Genomic DNA, 19,917 nt, shown 5'->3' with positions numbered 1-19,917 from the left:
ATAAATTTCTCAAGAACCCTGCAGCTGACCCTGAAACCATCTCCCAGGGTCCCAAAGGGGTCAAGGCTTCTACATCAAAAAACCCTATCCCTTCTGATAGGGATTCTAGGGCCCTAGACAGATGGGGCAAAAAGATTTATACCTCTGCTACCTTGGCTGTAAGAGCCTTAAATTGCCAATTTCATATGCTTAAGTATCAGAAATATCTTGTGTCTTTGCTTAAACAGAAAATGCTAGCAAGTACAGAATGTGCAGACAAAGAAATGCAGGATTTATTGCATGCAGCTGAACAAGTTGGAAAGCATACTTTGCAATGTGGTTTTGATTCTCTTGAGGCCTCCTGCAGGGCCGCTGTTACAGGTTCTGTCATTAGGAGGCATGCTTGGTTAAAAGAAAAAAATTTGCCTGATCGTGTTAAAGCAAAACTATTAGACTCTCCTTTACAGCATGATACTGTGGTGCTAAAGCAGAAGAGGTGCTGAAGAAAATGGAGGACAAGGCTAAATCTATGCAAACAGCCAAGGATTTCTTGCAGGTACAGCCTCCCAGATTTAGTAGGAACTGGCCTACAAAAAATTGGTCCTTTAGTGTGTCAGATGGACCACAAAGGGGCAAATACAGACACCCCAGAGGCGGATCACAGCCCCAAGGCTCATACAGGCCTAAAAAATAGGGTGCTTCTACCTCCAAGAGCGGAGAGGAAAAATCACAGCCATATGTCTCAATGATTTCCCACTTCCAGCACCAAGCACTTATCTTTTGGCAGCCCCTTTGGGTGGGGGGGAAACTAGCACTTCTTTCACAAAATTGGCACATGATCACCCAGGACAAATGGGTTCTAAATATAGTTTCACAAGGCTACATGTTCCACTTTCACACCCTGCCAAGGCAAAACGGTATGCCAGACCTGCCTCACAATCAATGGGCAGAGGCACAAAAAGAAGTTTCATCCCTCATGGACATGAGGGCCATTCAACAAGTACTAGACCAAGAGCAGGGTCAAGGATTCTATTCAAGACTGTCCTTGGTACCCAGAAAAGACAAAGCCTGGAGACCAATACTGGACCTATCTATTCTAAACACATATCTGGATATTCCAAAATTCAAAATGTTGACTCGTACAGCAGCTTCTGCCCAAGTTTGGCAAGAAGGCTTGGCTTGTGACTTTAGATCTAAGAGGCATACCTGCATGTCCCAATCAGACACATGCAGAAGATACCTCAGATTCAAAGCTGGCTCAATGTGCTACCAATTCTCTGCACTGCCCTTTGGCTTATCTACTGCGCCCAGGGTCTTCACAAAGTGCCTGGCATCAGTAATTGCATTTTGCAGGCAGAGGAATATAAATATATCCTTACTTGGACGACTGCCTTCATGTGACGAACAAGGACATTCTATTACAGCATCTGATGTTTGTAAAAAGATTGCGGACAAGTCTAGGGTACACAGTAAACGAGAAGATATCAAAACTCTTACCTTCTCAAGAGAATATTCCTGGGTGCAAGCTTAAATACAACTGCCCAGATGGCTAATCTCACGCCAGACAAACACAGTCAACTGACTACTTATTTCAAAATGTTGGCAACAAAGACCCAGTTATCTGCAAGAAAAATTCTGCAGGCCTTGGGTTTCATGGCATCCTGCATTCTGCTAATTCCATATGCAAGACTGCATATAAGGAAACTTCAATGGCACCTAAAAAGTGTTTGGACTCAACATTGCACAACCTGGAAACAATGATTGCCCTCATTCCGTGCTTGCAACAGGAGTTTTGATGGTGGGCAAAAGCCTGTCACCACAACACGGGACAGCCATTCACCTTACCCACAGCCAGGCAAACTTTGACAACAGATGCATCAGATTACGGCTGGGGGGGCCCATATGGCAGGAAGGTGTATTCAGGGCACATGGTCCGCAAGTCAAATGCATCTACATATCAATCAAAAAGAGATGCTAGCTGTTCAGAATGCCCTAACAGCCTTCAAGGATCAACTTCACCCAGGGCAATTACTAATAAAGACGGACAATACTACAGTTATGTGGTACATAAGCAGGGAGGCACACATTCCTACTCCCTCTGCAGGCTAGCCATGAACTTGTGGCACACAGCATTGACTTACCAAGTACATCTGCAAGCACAATTCCTGCCAGGAAGGAAAAATACTCTGGCAGACTAACTAAGCAGAAACCCAATGGATCCCCACAAGTGGAAATTGGATCCACAAGTCTTCAGCATGATAACAAGGACCTGGGGATGCCCAGGCATAGACCTATTTGCCTCCCCTCACAACTACAAAGATTCTGCACAAGGACTTATCACAAGCAAGCATGGAAAGTGGATGCTCTCTCTGTCAGCTGGAAAAATCTAACAGTATATGCCTTTCCTCCTCTGCCTCTCCTCCCCAAGGTACTCCTCAAGGTCAGACAAGAGAAACCAAAAATGATACTGATTGCCCCAGACTGGCCCCGCCAGCACTGGTACCCAATCCTAAAGAGCTCGTCTCACTGCCCAGCCTGGACATTACCTCAAATTCCTCACTTAATGACCCAACAAGACAGTCAGCTACTGCACAGCCAACTCAAAACCTTAAGCCTGGCAGATAATATAGCCTCTCGACACACCTCTCTCTAAAGCTGTGATGGATGTTATTTTGGAAGCCAGGAGGCCTAGCACCAGAAAATCTTATGCAGACAAATGGAAGAGATTCTGTGCTTGGAACCAAGCACAAAGTATTGACATGAATGTTCCAAATATTCCTCAGATTTTTACAATGAACTGAGATGCTGGATAAATGCCTTTACTTTTCATCAATTAAAATTCATGTCTCTGCCATTTCAGCTCATTACAATACAGAACCACCTATTTTTTCACATCCGTTACTAAGGCAGTACCTCAGGGGGGCCAAAAACATAAGACCTCCAAGGAGAGCACCAATACCTGCATGGGACCTCAATTATGTCTTGGAAAAACTCACACTGCCTCCGTTTGAGCCAGCCTCTGCAGCTGACATAAAATTCTTTTCTTATCCTGGAAAACAGCTCTGCTCCTAGCAATAACCTCCGCTAGAAGAGTCTCAGAGTTGCAGGCACTCATGGCTGTGGAACCTTTTATCATTTTCCATTTCGCTGAGGACAAACCCTACATTTATGCCTAAGGTAGTGTCCACTGTGGCCCTTAACCAAACAATTCATTTTCCTACCTTTTATCTAAACCCACAGAAAAAGGGTGAGAATTCTGCATTCTTTGGACATTCACAGACAGCTACGCTTCTACTTGGACAGAACTAAAGCTTTCAGAAAAACTGAAACTCCTAGTGGCATATGCTGCAGCATCACAAGGAAAGCCTATCTCAAAACAGACCATTTCAAAGTGGACAGGCCATTGCATTCGTTTCTGCTATTCACAGCATGGCAAATCAGTGCCCAAGGACATTAGGCCACACTCAACCAGAGCAGCAGCCACTTCAGCAGCCTTTCTCAGAGGAGTACCAACCAAAGACCTCTTAGAGGCTGCAACATGGAGTTCAGTGCATACCTTTTACAAAGCACTATCACTTACCTCTCTACTCTAAATCCAGGGCAGGCTTTGCCACTGCAGTTCTGCAGAGCCTTATAGCCTCTCCTAATCCTACTTGGCTCCAGCCTCCCAACCTTAGCTTTGGGATTCAACCCAATTGTAATGACTGCAACAGTGAAACACGATGAACATAGTACAGTTGTGTACCTACCATAAATGTAGATGGTCGAGTGTATTCACTGTTGCAGTCCAGGTTACCCTCCCTCCATGCCCCCTTTCTTTGCTGGGATTTATCTGTACTTCTCTATCCTATACAACCTATGTGGTGTATTTGCTTGTAGATGAAGGAAAAGTAGTTTTATGTGCATGCATGCTTATTGGAATAATTTAGCCTACCATTTGTGGGGCACCTGACAACTGGGGCAAGAAAAACTGAAGAAAATGGCATCTGCTGCATCTTTTATACCCCTGGCGCACTGACGTCAGTGAAGAGGTGATAGCAACCGACGCTGGACCTAGACTTTGGAACTCAGGCTGACTGAGGGTAGCCTGCCAGCAGGATAACCCAATTGTAATGACTGCAACAGTGAATACACTCTAACATCTACATTTATGGTAGGTACACAACTGTACTTTTTCTCTATTCTTGTGCTGGTTTGGCTCTTAAAATACTCCCTGCTATTTTATAAATATAATACTCTGTATGATTTTTGGTTATTCTCAAGAGTCTGTGTCTAAAATCCCAATCTGTCCTTATTTCTTGATCTTCCTCCCTGTGTCAGCATCATTCCTTTCCACTTTGAATTATAGTTTTCTGCTGGTGCTATGTATAAGAGCCTTAACTGTGTTGCTCTAAAATAACCCCTCAAATTAGGTAATCCTATTCCTCGTTAGGTAATCCTAGTCCACCTTGTTCTCTTGGTAGAATCAGTTTATCCCATTTGACCCTTGCTGTCTTCCCTTCCCACATAAAATCCTTCAACTCTTTAACTGCTATCCACAACTTCTCTGGTTGATGAAAGTATGCCCAACATGCGTATAAGACTAAAGGGACTAAAAGCATTTTCATGGCTTGTATCTTGGTATTCATAGCCGTGTAACAAAACTTTTTCTCAATTTTTGTATTATATGCTGATGTGGTGATGACGTCAATCTTGCCTTCATTCTCACTTGTGTGTCAGATCTGATGTGTAGGATCAGTCTCTGCCAAAATCCCAGCTTGAGGCCTTCAGAGCTTGTGGGCAACCTTTTTTACCCATAATTCCTTCCCCTAATTACCTCAGATCTCGTTTGCCATGAAGAGGTTGAGTCAGTCATAGCTCTGGGCTAAGTTATTTTACTCAGTTTTTCCTTGTATATTGTTCCTTATAAATTTATTTCATATTAGCACTTCCCTGTTTTCATACATCCGTTTGTTAAAGGGCGTTTGAGAATGTCTGTTTAAGTTAGAGGACGTTGTTTCCTCTTTTGTAAAACCTTAATCTTTAAACTTTAAACTCTATTCTCTGTGAGTGTCTTAAGTCTTTTTAAGTTAGAGGACTTACATTTCTTGAGTGTGAGTGATTTTGTACATGTTCTTCGTGTTTCACTGTTGCAGTCATCACATGTGGGTCATCTGTGTGCAGTAGCCCTCAGTCGGCCTGATTATCAAAGTCTTGGGTCCTGTGTCTGTTGCTATCTCATCTTCTATGACGTCCGGTAGTCAGGGGTATAAAGCATGCAGCTGACGCCATTATATCATTCTTTCTTGCCATGCGGTGCCCGAAGCAGAAGCAGATGGCATGTGCCGGTCGGCCGACTCCTGAAACTTTGTTTTAGAGGTTCATATCCGAAGTCTTCAACTAAGTACCCCTTTGGGGATCCTTTTTCTTGCTCTAAACTGATGTCAGTAAAAGTTAACAATTGTATTTCTTGTGGAAAGCAAATACCTCCTAAAGATTTTCATTTGTACTGCACTCCTTGCTTAGGCCCAGACCACAACGTACCTCGCTGTCGTTTTGTGCCTTATTCAAACCTCGTACTATTTGTCATTGGTTCATTTACGCATCTAAATATTTTAGTACTCTGTTCAGTTATTCAGAAATAGCTTCAGTAAGCCACCCGGCTACCTACATTCCAAAAAAAATGCAACTATAAAGACAGACAGACCACATGGGTCCAAAGCTGGCTACGATACTGCTCCTAAGCGAGTTGCCAATACTCAGCGAGGCACTTTTGCAGCCCCTGATCCTCACTACTTCAGATTTGCAGGCCTCTACTGAGACCCATGCGGAGTCTGGTATGCCGCGAGATGCTTCTTCGACTGTGGAACCTGCAGATGTCTCTACCTTGGATGGGTCCAGAGCCACTGTGCAGGCACCGGCTTCTGAGGGTGTATTCAGGCCTACTGACTTGCATATTAAAGATGCCATCTTCTTCTTCAAGGCCTAAAACTCGATCAGTGCCTAGAAAACCGATGCTCAGACCGCATGGTCAGGCCCCTATGCCTAAAAAACAAAGAATGTCTGAAGACCTTATTACTCTAATCATGGGAAGCCACCCTTTCTCCTCTAAGAGACATAGGACTGATTTTCCTTTGGATTCTTCTAATCAGGATTCTGAAATTTCTGTTTTCTCTGATGACCAGGATTTTCCCTTATCTACCTATGAGGGCTCTGATGCAGAGGACTCGGTTCCCTCTGCTCTCTCCAGAGGTTTTCTGCTTTGGTGAAACCTTGCATACTCTTAGGGAGCATTTTTGCTGGGAAAGCCAGGATTACTCCGACTCCAAAAAGAGGCTTAGGGAATTCTTACTCCTACCTCAACACAGGCCTTTAGCTATCCCTCCTGTACTGGACATTGCAGATGATGCCTTCTCGGACTCTAGCCTGACCCCTGACTCTCTACCTCCTCCTCCCAGAAAACCTGATGGGTATTGCAGGGTGCCGGACTCTCTCCAGTTCCTCTCTAAAAATCCTACTGCGGATCCTGAGACCATTTCATAAGGACCCAAGGGCATTAAGGCTACTACTGCCAAAAATCCTACCCTCTCCGATAGAGATTCCAGGGCGCTGGATAGATTGGGTAAGATGGTATACACTTATGCAATCCTGGCCATTAGGGCCTTAAACTGCCTGTTTCATATGTTAAAGTATCAGCAACATATTATTGGATTGCTTAAACAGAAAATGCTATTGATTCCTGACTGTGCTGAAAATAAAGATTTACAGGATTTAAAGCATTCTGCTGAACAAGTTGGAAAACATACTTTGCAGTGTGGTTTTGATTCATTAGAGGCATCTTGCAGGGCTGCTGTCAATGGGTCTTTACTTAGAAGGCATGTTTGGCTTAAGGAGCAATCCTTGCCAGATCATGTTAAAGCTAAATTACTGGATGCTCCCTTAAACCAAGACCGCCTGTTTGGTAACAAAGCAGAAGTAGTACTTTAAAAGATGGAGGAAAATGCTAAATCTATGCAAACTGTTAAAGATTTCCTGCAAGTACAGCCTCCCATATTCAGTAAGCATTGTCCCTCTAAGAATTGGTCTTATCCTGCCTCTTCCAGGCCTTCTCAGTCCAAACCCCGAACCAGCAGAACACCCAGGCTTTAGTCTCAAGATGCTCACAGGCCTAAGCAGTGGGGGACTCCCACTTCCAAAGCAGGGAAGCAAGACTCCTCCCTATGGTAAACTGTCTAAATGACTTAACTTTAAATCTTCCAAGCCCTGCTCAACTGACTGTTCCTTTAGGGGGAAAGATTGCCCTGCATGCAAAAAATTAGGAACTCATTACCCAGGACAAATGGAAATTAAATATAGTTTCCCAAGGTTACAGATTTCACTTCCACTCCTTACCAACCCCAAACAGTTGGACAGACCTACCCCCAAATCAGTGGGCAGAGGCTCAAAAGCAAATTCTCGTTTAAGTATCAGGGCTATTCATCCTGTCCCAGAAGAAGAAAGGGGGCAAGGTTTTTACTAAAGACTTTTTCTGGTACCCAAAAAAGACACTTCCTGGCATCCTGTCTTGGACCTGTCTATCCTAAACACATTTTTGGTAATTCCAAAATTCAAGATGCTAACTCCTGGTCAGCTGCTTCCCATGCTAGGCAAAGATCCCTGGATGGCAATACTGGATTTAAAGGAAGCTTACCTGCACATCCCAATAAGGGAAGCTTGCAGAAGATGCCTACGCTTTCAGAGCAGGCTACATGCACTATCAGTTCTCTGCACTGCCCTGTGGCTTATCTACTGCGCACAGAGTATTCCTAGCTTCAGTCATTGCATTTTGCAGGCAAAGAAATATTCAAATATACCCATACCTGGATGCTAGTCTAATTCCGGCATAAAGCCAGGACATACTATTAAATCATCTGGCATTTGTAAAGAAATTGCTAACGTCTCTGGGGTACACCATAAACTAAAAGAAATCACATCTTGTACCCTGCCAACAAATTGTATTCCTAGGAGCAAGCTTGAATACAACTTCTCAGATGGCCTACCTCACGCCAGAGAAACAAGTTCATTTGACAATCTACTGGCCACAAAGACCCAGCTATCTGCAAGGAAAATAATGCAAACCTTGGGGTTCATGGCCTCTTGCATTCTACTAATTCTGTATGCAAGACTGCATATGAGGAAACTACAATGGTATCTAAAAAGCTAATGGTGTCAACATTCTCAGGATCTAGAATCAATGATTCCTATCATACCTTGTCTACAGATGGTTCCTTTGGTGGGCAGAGGCCTGCCACTAAAACAAGGGACTGCCATTCACTCTACCCCCTGCCACCCAAACCCTAACTACAGACTCCGATTATGCTTGGGCGGCTCACTTGGCAGGGCAGTGCGTTCAGGTCAAATGGAACCCAAATCATATGCACCTGCATATCGATCAAAAAGAAATGTTAGCTTTACAGAATGTTCTGACAGCCTTCAAGGGCCACATTCTTCAAGGACAATTATTGATAAAGATGGACAACACCACTGTTATGTGGTACATAAGCAGGGGGGAACCCACTCCTACCCCCTCTCTACAGACTAGCTATGGCTTTGTGGAACACTGCCTTGAGCTACCAAGTGCACCTACAGGCTCAATTCCTCCCAGGAAAGCTAACTACACTGGCAGACGACCTAAGCAGAAATCTCATGAACCCACACATGTGGAAACTGGAACCAAAGATATTCAACATGTTCAGAAACAAATGGGGGAGTCCAGAGAGAGAACTGTTTGCCTCCCCCAGAACTACCAATTGGACAAATTCTGCACAAGGACTCCACACAAACAAGCCTGGAAAGTAGATGCCCTGTTCTTCACCTGGAAAAAACTATCAGTTTATGCCTTCCTCCTCTGCCTCTCCTCTCTAAGCTACTACTAAAGATCAAACAGGACAAACCAAGGACAATACTGATTGCACCAGACTGGCCATGCCAGCACTGGTACCCCCTCTTGCACAGTGTCACTGTTGCCACCATGGTACCTGCCTCAGACCCCTGCCCTGCTGTCCCAGCAGGAGGGCCAGATTCTGCACCCACAGCTTCAAACCCTGAACCTGGCAGCCTGGCTAATTACCTGATCTCTCCATTGTCATTCCTCAGTAAGGAAGTGATGGATGTCATTCTGAAGGCGAGGAGGCCTAGTAATAGAAAACCCTATGCTGAAAAACAGAAAAGATTCTGTCCTGGAGCCAAACTCGGGATGGGCACAGCAGCACCCAATTTACCACATATTCTTCAATATTTAACTGAGATGCTTCATCAAAACTCATGCCTCAGCCATTTCAGCTCATTACAATACAGAATCACCCCTCCTCTCATCCACTGCTGAAGCAATTCCTCAGATGGGCCAAAAACGTAAGACCACCCAGGAGAGCCCCTACTCCAGCCTGGGACCTTAACTTTGTATTGGAAAAGCTCACTCTACCTCACTTTGCGCCATTTGCAACTGCAGAGTTGAAATTCCTTTCTTGGAAAACAGCCTTCCTTCTAGCCATTAATTCAGCAAGAAGGGTGTCTGAATTACAGGCCCTCATGGCAGTGGAGCCTTTCATCATCTTTCATGCTGACAGGGTGTCCCTCAGGACCAATTGCTCCTTCACGCCCAAGGTGGTATCCAGTGTGGCCATTAATCATTTCATCCATTTGCCAACCTTCTTTTCTAATCCACAGAAGAAAGGGGAACGAATACTGCACTCCTTGGACATGCATAGACAACTTAGATTTTACTTGGACAGGACTAAGCCTCTCCGGAAATCTGAACAGCTGCTGGTTGCATTCGCTGCAGGGGCAGAGAGGAAGGCCATTTCGAAGTGGATAGGCCATTGCATCCATTTTTGCTGTAAGCACCATGGAAAATCTTCCCCACAAGGGGATAAGACCACGTTAAACTAGGGCTGCATCTACCTCTACAGCCTTTCTCAGAGGTGTCCCTAACAGGGACGTCCTAGAAGCTGCTACCTGGAGTTCTGTACATATCTTCACCAAGCATTACCACTTGCCAATTTAATTTTTTCTAAATCCAGAGCTGGCTTTGCCACTGCAGTCTTACAGGGCCTTATAGCTGGTCCTAATGCTACCTAATTACCTCCTCCCATCCTTAGCTTTGGGAATCTACCCAAATGTGATGACTTCAGTGGAACACGAAGAACATAGTTGTGTACACTAACCATAAATGTAGATGTTCAAGTGTATTCACGATGTTCATCGTGCATACAGCTGCAGTCATTACAGATGGGTTCTCCTGCCATCAGGTGGGTCCTTGGTCGGCCGAATTCCAAAGTCTAGGTCCGGCGTCTGTTGTCGCTTCTTCCCTGAAGTCAGTGCGACAGGGGTATAAAAGAACCAGCCGACGCCATTTTCTTCAGTCTTTCTTGCCACGCGGTGCCCGAAGCAGAAGCAGTTCGCAAGTGCCGGTCGGCCAGCTCCTGAAATTACGAAAATTTTGCAACCGAAGTCTTCTTGAAAGCAAAGTACCCCGTTGGGGAAACTTTTCTTGCCTCAGACCGATGTCAGACAAAGTTAATAATTGTATTTCATGTGGGAAGCAAATACCGCATAAGGATTTTCATTCCCTCTGCATTCCTTGCTTAGGCCCAGACCACGACGTCTCGGTCTGTCATTTTTGTGCTACATTCAACAAATGCACCATTAAGCATCTGGCGGAGTTCGCCCAGCACTATTTTGGCAAAAAATTTAACTATATTATGTCGTCGGATACTCTGACTCCAGTTTTGTCTAAAAAACGCAAAGATAAGGACAGACACACGAGGTCCGCGGCCTCTACTGACACCACACCAAAGCCGACTACAGGTGGTCCGGTTCTCGGCGAGGTGCCTACGCAGCCCCTGCCTACCGACAACACTTCATTGGCAGTGTCTTCTGTGCCCGAGGTCGCAGGCTCCTCGGCCCACACCCCAACTACAGATACCGAAGCCACTCTTGGTGGTGAATCTCAAAATGTAGACAGGTCTGCCTCCTCTCAAGGTGTCTAAAGACCTTCCTCTTCTTTTTCCATCAAGGCTTTCACGAAGTCTAAAGCAGCCATGCATTCTAAGAGACAAGCTACACAGGGCCCTTCTCCTGGCCCCATGCCTAAAAAACAGATGCTTAAAATGGCTGAGGATTTAATTACGCTTATCAGGGGTTCTCAACCCCCACCAGACAAAAGCCCCAGAGTGGAGGAAGAATCCCCCTCCTCTGACCAGGCCACCATTTTTTCAGAGCACTCTGATGAACAGGAACATTCTTACTCCCCTTTTGAGGATTCTGATGCAGAGGAGTCCACTCCCTCTGTCCCCCCCCCCCAGAGGATTACTCATTTGGGGAAACCTTGCATACCTTAAGGGAACACTTCCACTGGGAAGGCCAAGAGTACTCTGATATCAAGAAAAGGCTTAGGGATTTTCTCTTGCTACCTCAGCACAGGCCTCTGGCTATACCTCCTGTCTTAGACATACTAGATGATGTGTACTCGGAGGCCTGCCTTAACCCGGATTCCTTATCTCCAGCCCCAGTCAAGCCTGATAGGTACTACCGGGTTCCTGACTCACACCAATTTTTATACAAAAGCCATGCGGCTGACCCAGAAACTGTCTCACAGGGCCCCAAGGGAATTAAGGCCTCCACTGTGCTAAAAATCCATTACCTTCCGAGAGAGATTCCAGATCCTTAGAAAGGTGGGGAAAAAAGGTATACACCTCGGCCACCTTAACCATGAGGGCATTAAACTGTCAGTTCCATATGCTAAAGTACCAACAGTTTCTGTTCTCACAGTTGAGAAGTAAAATGTCACAACTAGACTTGAAGGAGTTGCAGGATTTGATGCATAGTGCAGAACAAGTGGGTAAACATACCTTGCAATGTGGTTTTGATGCTCTAGAGGCCTCATGTAGAGCTGCTGTTACAGGATCAGTGATACGTAGACATGCCTGGCTCAAGGAGCAAACCTTACCAGATCATGTCAAAGCTAAATTACTAGATGCCCCTCTACAAAAGGATGTATTTGGTGTTAATGCTGAGGAGGTATTAAAGAAAATGGAGGAAAAGGCTAAATCAATGCAAACAGTGAAAGATTTTCTACAGGTACAGCCTCCACGTTTCAGTAGAAATTGGCCTTCCAAAAATTGGTCACTTCCAGCCACGGACAGACCTCAAAGAGGTAGATACAGGCACCCGAGGGGCAGAGGGCAATCTCAAGGATTGTTTAGAGGCAGACAATGGCAAGCTCCTACACAAAGGTGGTGAGGATAGTTCGCAACCATTCAGAAAGCAAGCCCAATGACTTCCCCTTTGCATGCCAAGCAAAGATCAAATGGCAGCACCCATAGGCGGAAAACTAGCATTATTTTCAAAAAATTGGCATATTGTCACAAAAGACAAATGGATCCTGGACATTATAAACAGAGGCTACAGATTCCATTTTCACACCCTTCAAAAAATGAGGCATGCCAAATATGCCACACAATCAAAGGGCAGAGGCACAAAGACAAATTTCAGATCTCATGGACATGAAAGCTATTCGAGGTACCAACTCACGAACAAGGTCAAGGTTTTTATTCCAGACTATTCCTGGTACCAAGGAAGGGCAAAGATTGGAGACCTATTTTGGACCTATCCATCCTAAACACATTTTTACTCATGCCAAAATTCAAGATGCTCACATTACAGCAGCTTCTTCCCATGCTGGGCAAGGAGTCTTGGCTGGTAACATTGGACCTCAAGGAGGCATACCTGCATGTCCCAATCAGACAAAATTGCAGAAGATACCTCAGATTTCTTGCAGGTTCAACCCATTATCAATTCTCTGCATTGCCCTTTGGCTTATCTACTCTGCCCAGAGTATTCACGAAATGCCTGGCATCAGTAATTGCCTACTGCAGACTTCAAGGGATACAAATATACCCATATTTGGACTGACTGATCCAGGCGGACAGCAAGCACATACTTCTGAAACATCTGGCTTTTGTAATAATGTTGTTGAATTCTCTGGGATACACAGTCAACAAAAAGAAATCAAGGCTAATACCCTCTCAGAAAATTATTTTCCTGGGTGACAACTTGCCAACTTGGACACAAACACCCAGATGGCCTACCTCATGCCAGAGAAGCAGGGGCAACTAACTCAATACTTCAGAACACTAGCAAATTTCACCAGGCTGACTGCAAGGAAAATCCTGCAGGCTCTGGGATTCATGGCATCTTGCATCCTACTAATCCCATGTGCAAAGCTGCATATGAGGAAACTTCAATGGTACCTGAAAAACCTATGGTCTCAACACAGCCACAGTTTGGAAACAATAATACCACTAATTCCATGTCTTCAAAAGGAATTTCTGTGGTGGGCTCAAGCAAACCAAACAAACACAGGTCTCCCATTCTGCAAGCCTCAAGCAAATCAAGTCATCACAGCAGACGCCTCGGACTACGCCTGGGGGGCGCACATGACGGATCGGTGCATTCAGGGAAAATGGTCCCAAAAAGAAAAGCACCTTCACATCAATTAAAAGGAAATGCTAGCAGTAATAAATTCTATTATAGCTTTCAAAGATCTTCTGCATCCAGGTCAACTATTGATAAGGACAGACAACACCACAGTAATGTGATACATAAACAAACAGGGAGGAACCCATTCATACCCCCTATGCAGGCTGGCCATGTCACTTTGGAACATGGCTCTGGAATTACAAATCGAACTTCAAGCACAGTACTTGCCAGGCAAGGAAAACACGCTGGCAGACAACCTAAGCAGAAATATGACAGATCCACACGAATGGAAGTTGCATCCTCAAGTTTTTACAGAGATAATTCAAGCATGGGGAAGGCCAGACGTAGATCTTTTTGCCTCCCACAAAAATCACCAATTGACAAAATTCTGCTCAAGGACTTTTCATCCAAAGGCCTGGAGAGTGGACACTCTTTCAGTTGGGCAACAATGACAGTTTATGCCTTTCCACCTCTTCCTCTGCTGCCCAAAGTTCTATTAAAAACCAGAGCAGACAGACCAAAGATGATTCTCATTGCTCCAGACTGGCCAAGACAACACTGGTACCCACTCCGGAGGAGCCTGACGCATTCCCCTCCATGGATCCTTCCTCTAATGCCTCTTCTGACTCAGCACAGCTACAAAACTCTTCACAGTCAGCTGAAAACACTCAATCTGGCCGCATGGAAGATTCCTTAACATCACAACAGACCCTACTCTCCAAGGAGGTGCAGGATGTTATTTTTGGAGGCCAGAAGACCTTCTACTAGAAAAGCTTACTCCGCAAAATGGAAACTGTTTTGTGCCTGGAATGAGAAAAAGGGCCAGAATCCTGGAAAACTGAATTTACCTCAAATATTACAGTATCTAGCTGAGCTGCTAAGCAGTGGACTTTCATTCTCCTCCATCAAAATCCATGCCTCAGCCATTTCTGCAGAATACAACACTGATCCACCTTTATTCTCTCACCCCCTCTTAAGACAGTTTCTCAGAGGGGCTAAGAATATAAAATCTCCAAGGAAACAACCAATACCTGCTTGGGACCTCAATTTCATTCTAGAAAAGCTGACCCTGCCTCCCTTTGAGCCAGCAGCCTCAACAGATTTGCAATATTTGTCCTGGAAAACAGCTTTCCTTCTGGCTATCACCTCAGCCCGTAGGGTATCGGAACTACAAGCCCTCATGGCTGTGCAGCCTTTTATCATCTTCCATCAGGACAGAGTTTCCTTGTGAACCAACCTGTCCTTTATGCCAAAGGTGGTATCCAGGGTAGCTTTGAATCAGGCTATACACTTCCCTTTGTTTTGAGGATTAGGGTAAAAGGTAGGTGAGAGACTACTACATTCCTTGGACATCCACAGACAGCTGCGTTATTATTTAGACAGAAAGCTTTTCAGAAAATCAGAACAGCTCTTTGTGTCCTATGCTATAGGAGCTCAAGGGAAGCCAATTTCCGAACAGACTATCTCAAAATGGTTAGCCCACTGCATACGCTTTTGTTGCTCCTTTCATGGCAAAACTGTACCTGCAGGCATCAGATCTCACTCCACAAGGGCCACAGCTACCTCTGCAGCTTTCCTCAGAGGAGTTCCTACCAAAGATATTTTGGAAGCAGCCTCTTGGAGTTCTGTGCATACCTTCTCCAAGCACTACCACCTACCATTATACTCCAAAACTAGAGCAGGCTTTGCCACTGCAGTCTTGCAGGGCATCCTGGCTCCTAGTTCCACCTAGTGCCTACCACCCCTTTCTTAGCTTTGGGATTCTACCCATCTGTTATGACTGCAGCTGTATGCACGATGAACGTAGTACAGTTTTGTGCCTACCATAAATGTAGATGTTAGAGTGCTAATACAGCTGCAGTCCAGGTTTCCCTCCCTCCTTCCCCTCTTGGGACAGGCCTATTGGCCAACACCTCCTCATACAACCTGATTGGGGTATTCTTTTATGGTGTATTTGCTTGCAACTACTGTAGTCTAATTATATGGCATTGCTTTATTACACAAATTTATGTATTGCCTTCCTTCTGGGGGCACTTGACATCTGGGGCAAGAAAAACTGAAGAAAATGGCATCGGCTGGTTCTTTTATACCCCTGGACTTTGGAATTCGGCTGACTGAGGACCCGCCTGACGGCAGGAGAACCCATCTGCAGCTGTGTAAGTACTAGAACATCTACATTTATGGTAGGTACAAAACTGTACTGTTTCAGTCCTGGTTACCCTTCCTTCAGCCCCCTGACTTCTATTGACTATACTTCTATTCTTGTTTACTGTGCTTAAAGCTTTTTGGTGTATTTGCTTTTTTGTTGGGGGTGTAACCTTTTGTATAATTGCTTCCCATTATGGGGACGCCTGACATTTGGGGCAAGAAAAAATGATGTAATGACGTGTGCTGCATGCTTTATACCCCTGACTACCTGACGTCATGGAAGGTGAGACCGCAACCGACGCAGGACACAAGACTATGATAATCAGGCTGACTCAGGGCTACAGTTAACCCAAATGTGATCACTGCAACAGTGAATACACTCTAACATCTACATTTATGGTAAGTGTACACAACTGTACTATTTCTTTCCTTCCTTGCATAGATAATGTCTCAAAAAGAAAGCGAGCCTTTAGGTTTCAAAAAGTGTGAGAAATGTAGTAAAAAAAAAAAATGCCCCTTGGCGACTCGCACACCTTGTGCGTGTATTACTTAGGGGCTCTACACAGAGTCTTGTTCCATTTGCCACAACTTTAATCGGGCTTTGATGGAATGCAAGAATAAATTGATATTGAAAGGCCTTTTGAAAACTCCTTTCTCTGAGGCTGTATCTACTGAAAAGTCAGACAAACTAGTTAAGAGCCCTTCATCGGAGCGGAAGCTGAAGGCTCCGAAATTGAACTGACGCCCGTTCCTGGCTGCAGTACTTCCTTGGAGCAGGAATCTCCAATGGCGCAGACAACCTTCTCTGCGCAAAGACACAGGACATGATCACCTTCAGTAGAAAAAATTTTTTCCTGGCTCCTTTCTCCAATTTTGGCCCCTTCAAGGTCATCTTCCCTATCCACTAGATCCACCAGGAGTTTGTCAGATGAAAACGTGGATAGGGTAGTGGAGAGACTTTTAAAGATGCCCGTCTTGGCCAGAATTATTGTGGATCTGAGCCTGAAGGAATTGGTTCGGACAAAAACCTTTATCCAGCTGTAGTTCCTCCTGTGATCCGTCCTCTTGCTTCGTAATCAGAAGATTCTGACATCCAGGTTGTGTCAGTGTCTGCTCCGGGACTTATAACCTCCCTGGATCTGACATCAGCCCTGAGCACCTCCATGCCTTCAGAGCAGGAGACCTCTAGGAGCCGATACTCCACTCTCAGGTCCGCTGAGACTTTTTGGATATCTTCGGAGCCGATTATGTCCCTGGGAGCCTCTGAACAAGTGAGCTCGGCTCCTATCTCTGCTTCAGAGCTGCCCTCCTAGGCTCTGGAGAGACATTTGGCACCAACAACTTGCTTGTCGGATCCAGGGACCTCTTCGGAGCGGGGAGGATCTGCCTTTGGAGTAATGAGGAGGGCCTTCACTTCAGTCTGGTACACAATCTTTCAGTTCTTCCTCCTTCCTTGTGTCAGGTGTCTGTCTTCTCACAGGTCCGAAGAGACACTAGGACTCTGGATGTATCGCAGGGTGCTGCCGCCTCATCTGAAACCTCTCCAGCGTACCCCAGTGATGAGGTCCCTTGAAAGAAGACACGCAAGAGGAAACATCTAGACTCCCCTTATCACTTCTGATACTGACCTAGAGGCAGAACAGTCCTCACTATCGCCTCCTGAAGATGTCTTTGGCAACATCCTAGAACTGTTGAAACAGAGGTGATTGGCAATAGTCCTCACCCCCATCAGCTGAAGAGTCTGTATTCCTGAGACCTTTGCGTCTCGCCCTTCAACTTGTTAGGTTATTCCACCTTTTGATGAGCTTATCAGCCTTGTATCTCAAAAGACCTGGGGGATCCTAGGTACCATAGACCCTTCTCCTAGGAGGCCAGATAAATACCTCACTGCCCCCTATGGGAAGTGTCTTCTTCAGTGATCTTTTGCCTTATGGTCCCTGAATTACCTAACTCACTTCACAAGACTTCAGAAAGAGTTGATTTTAGTTATCGGACTCCCTTCAAGGAGCTGTAGCCAATTCATAGGCAGATGAAGTCAAGGGTCAGCTCGCTACCTTAAACTCCAGTAGTCAACTCTTCCATGAGGCTGATTTCTTACGCAGCGGATGGAACAAGTAGGGCAGTAGGCTCGGGTATATCTTCAGAGACAGGCTTGGATTCCCCTTTGCAAATGTCCTTCAAGAATGCAACTGCAGTCATAACATGTGGGTTGTCCTGCCTCAGGCAGCCCTCGGTCGGCCGGATTCCAAAGTCTGGGTCCGACGTCGGCTGATGTCGCATTTCTCTCCGACGTCAGAGCGGCTGGAGTACATAAGCATCAGCCGACGCCATTTTCTCCAGTCTTTCTTGCCACGCGGTGCCCGAAGCAGAAGCAGTTCGCAAGTGCCGGTCGGTCAGCTCCTGTATTCTTCGATACCGAGGTCATCAAAAAAGCTAAGTACCCCGTTGGGGACCTCCTCAGCTGATGTCAGAAATTACTGAAAAAGTTAATAATTGTCTTTCTTGTGGTAAACAAATACCTCCTAAGGATTTCCACTCATACTGTCTTCCTTGCCTGGGCCCAGACCACCACGTCTCGGCCTAGGTAGCCTGTGCTCGCTTCAACAAGCGCACTTTCAGACGCCGGGCGGAGTTCGCTGAAGACTTTTTTTGCCGATAAATTTGCTTACACCATGCCGTCGGATCTTCCGACATCGCAAACTCCCAAAAAGCGAAAAGACCGGGACCGACATCCTCGGCTTGCGTCTACCACCGACTCCACGCCAAAACCTAGCGCGAGTGCTCCGGTTCCCTCTGAGACGGTCTCTCCACCGCTCCGAACCGAAGACACCGCATTACCGACGACTCCGATTCCAGACATCACTCCGCCAGTTATTGTTTTTCCTCCGGATACCGAAACAGAGGAAATGCCAAAGACCATTGCTGTAGACAAGGTCACTCTGCACGTGGGGCTGCCAGGCCTCCTATGGCCATGTCTATTAAGGCCTACACTAGGGCTAAGGCAGCCAGCAAAACAAAGCATATTACTTCTAAATCCTTACCTCAGCCTACTCCAGAGACGCAAATTATGTCCATGGCTGCTGATTTAATTTCCATGATTAGAGGTTCACAGGCCCATCCTGAGAGAGGATCCTAGCCTCCTTCTGATAAAAGGCCCCGGGTTGAACCCTCTGAACCTATTCCTTCAGATGAAGATTCTGAGGGCTCTGTCCACTCTGATAGCCAGGAAGAGCTCTTCCAGACCTATGAGGACTCGGATGCAGAAGATTCCATCCCCTCGGCCTCCCCTCCTGAGGATATTTCTTTCGGGGAAGTTCTGCACACCATGAGGGAACATTTCCAGTGGCAAGGTCAGGAATATTCTGATTCTAGGAAACGCCGGAGGACTTTTCTTAAGAAGCCCCAGCACAGGCCCTTAGCTAATTCCTCCTGTACTTGATGTTCTGGATGGTTTATATTCTGACTCTAGTGCTACCCCTGATTCTCTTCCTCCTGCTCCAGCCAAGCCAGACAGGTATTACAGGGTCCCAGAAACTCATTCCCATTTACTCAGGGCCCATTCTGCTGATTTGGAAACTATTTCACAGGGGCCTAAAGGAGTTTCAGCCTCCACCTCTAAAAATCCATTGCCCTCCAACAGGGAGGCCAGGTCATTAGAGAGATGGGGTAAAAAGGTTTACACATCCACTACCTTATCTATGAGAGCTTTAAATTGCCTTTTTCATATGTTACAATATCAGGATTTCCTTTTAGAAGATTTACAAAAAACTTTAGCCACTCCTGATCCTTTAGACAGGAAGTCTTTGCAGGAAGCTGTACATAACACTCAGCAAGTAAGCAATTACTTCCCGCAGTGTGGATATGATGCACTGGAAGCTTCATGTAGGGCAGCTATGACAGGGGCAGTCATTCGTAGACATGCTTGGTTAAAAGATCAACCTCTACCAGATCATGTAAAAGCAAAACTTCTGGATGCACCTTTGGAAAAGAACAAGCTTTTTGGTGCGAATGCTAAGGATGTGTTAAAGACCATCGAAGAAAAAGCAAAATCAGTTCAGACGGTGAAAGATTTCCTCCAGGTTCAACCCCCCAGATTCAGTAGGAATTGGCCTTCTAAAAACTGGTCCTTTCCTAATACCAATAAGTTTCAAAGGGGTAAGAACAGACGTGGCCGAGGAAGAGGCCAATACAGAGGCCCTTACAGGGGACGACAATGGCAACCAGCAAACCAAAGAAGTGACGCAGGGGTTTCACCTGCCCCACAACCACAATCTCAATTACTTTCCTCTACTA

The sequence above is a fragment of the Protopterus annectens genome, chromosome 2.part0, assembly GCF_019279795.1.
Source record: "Protopterus annectens isolate FY-2018-M chromosome 2.part0, PAN1.0, whole genome shotgun sequence".
Lineage (NCBI taxonomy): Eukaryota > Metazoa > Chordata > Ceratodontiformes > Protopteridae > Protopterus > Protopterus annectens.
This window is presented reverse-complemented; position numbering follows the sequence as displayed.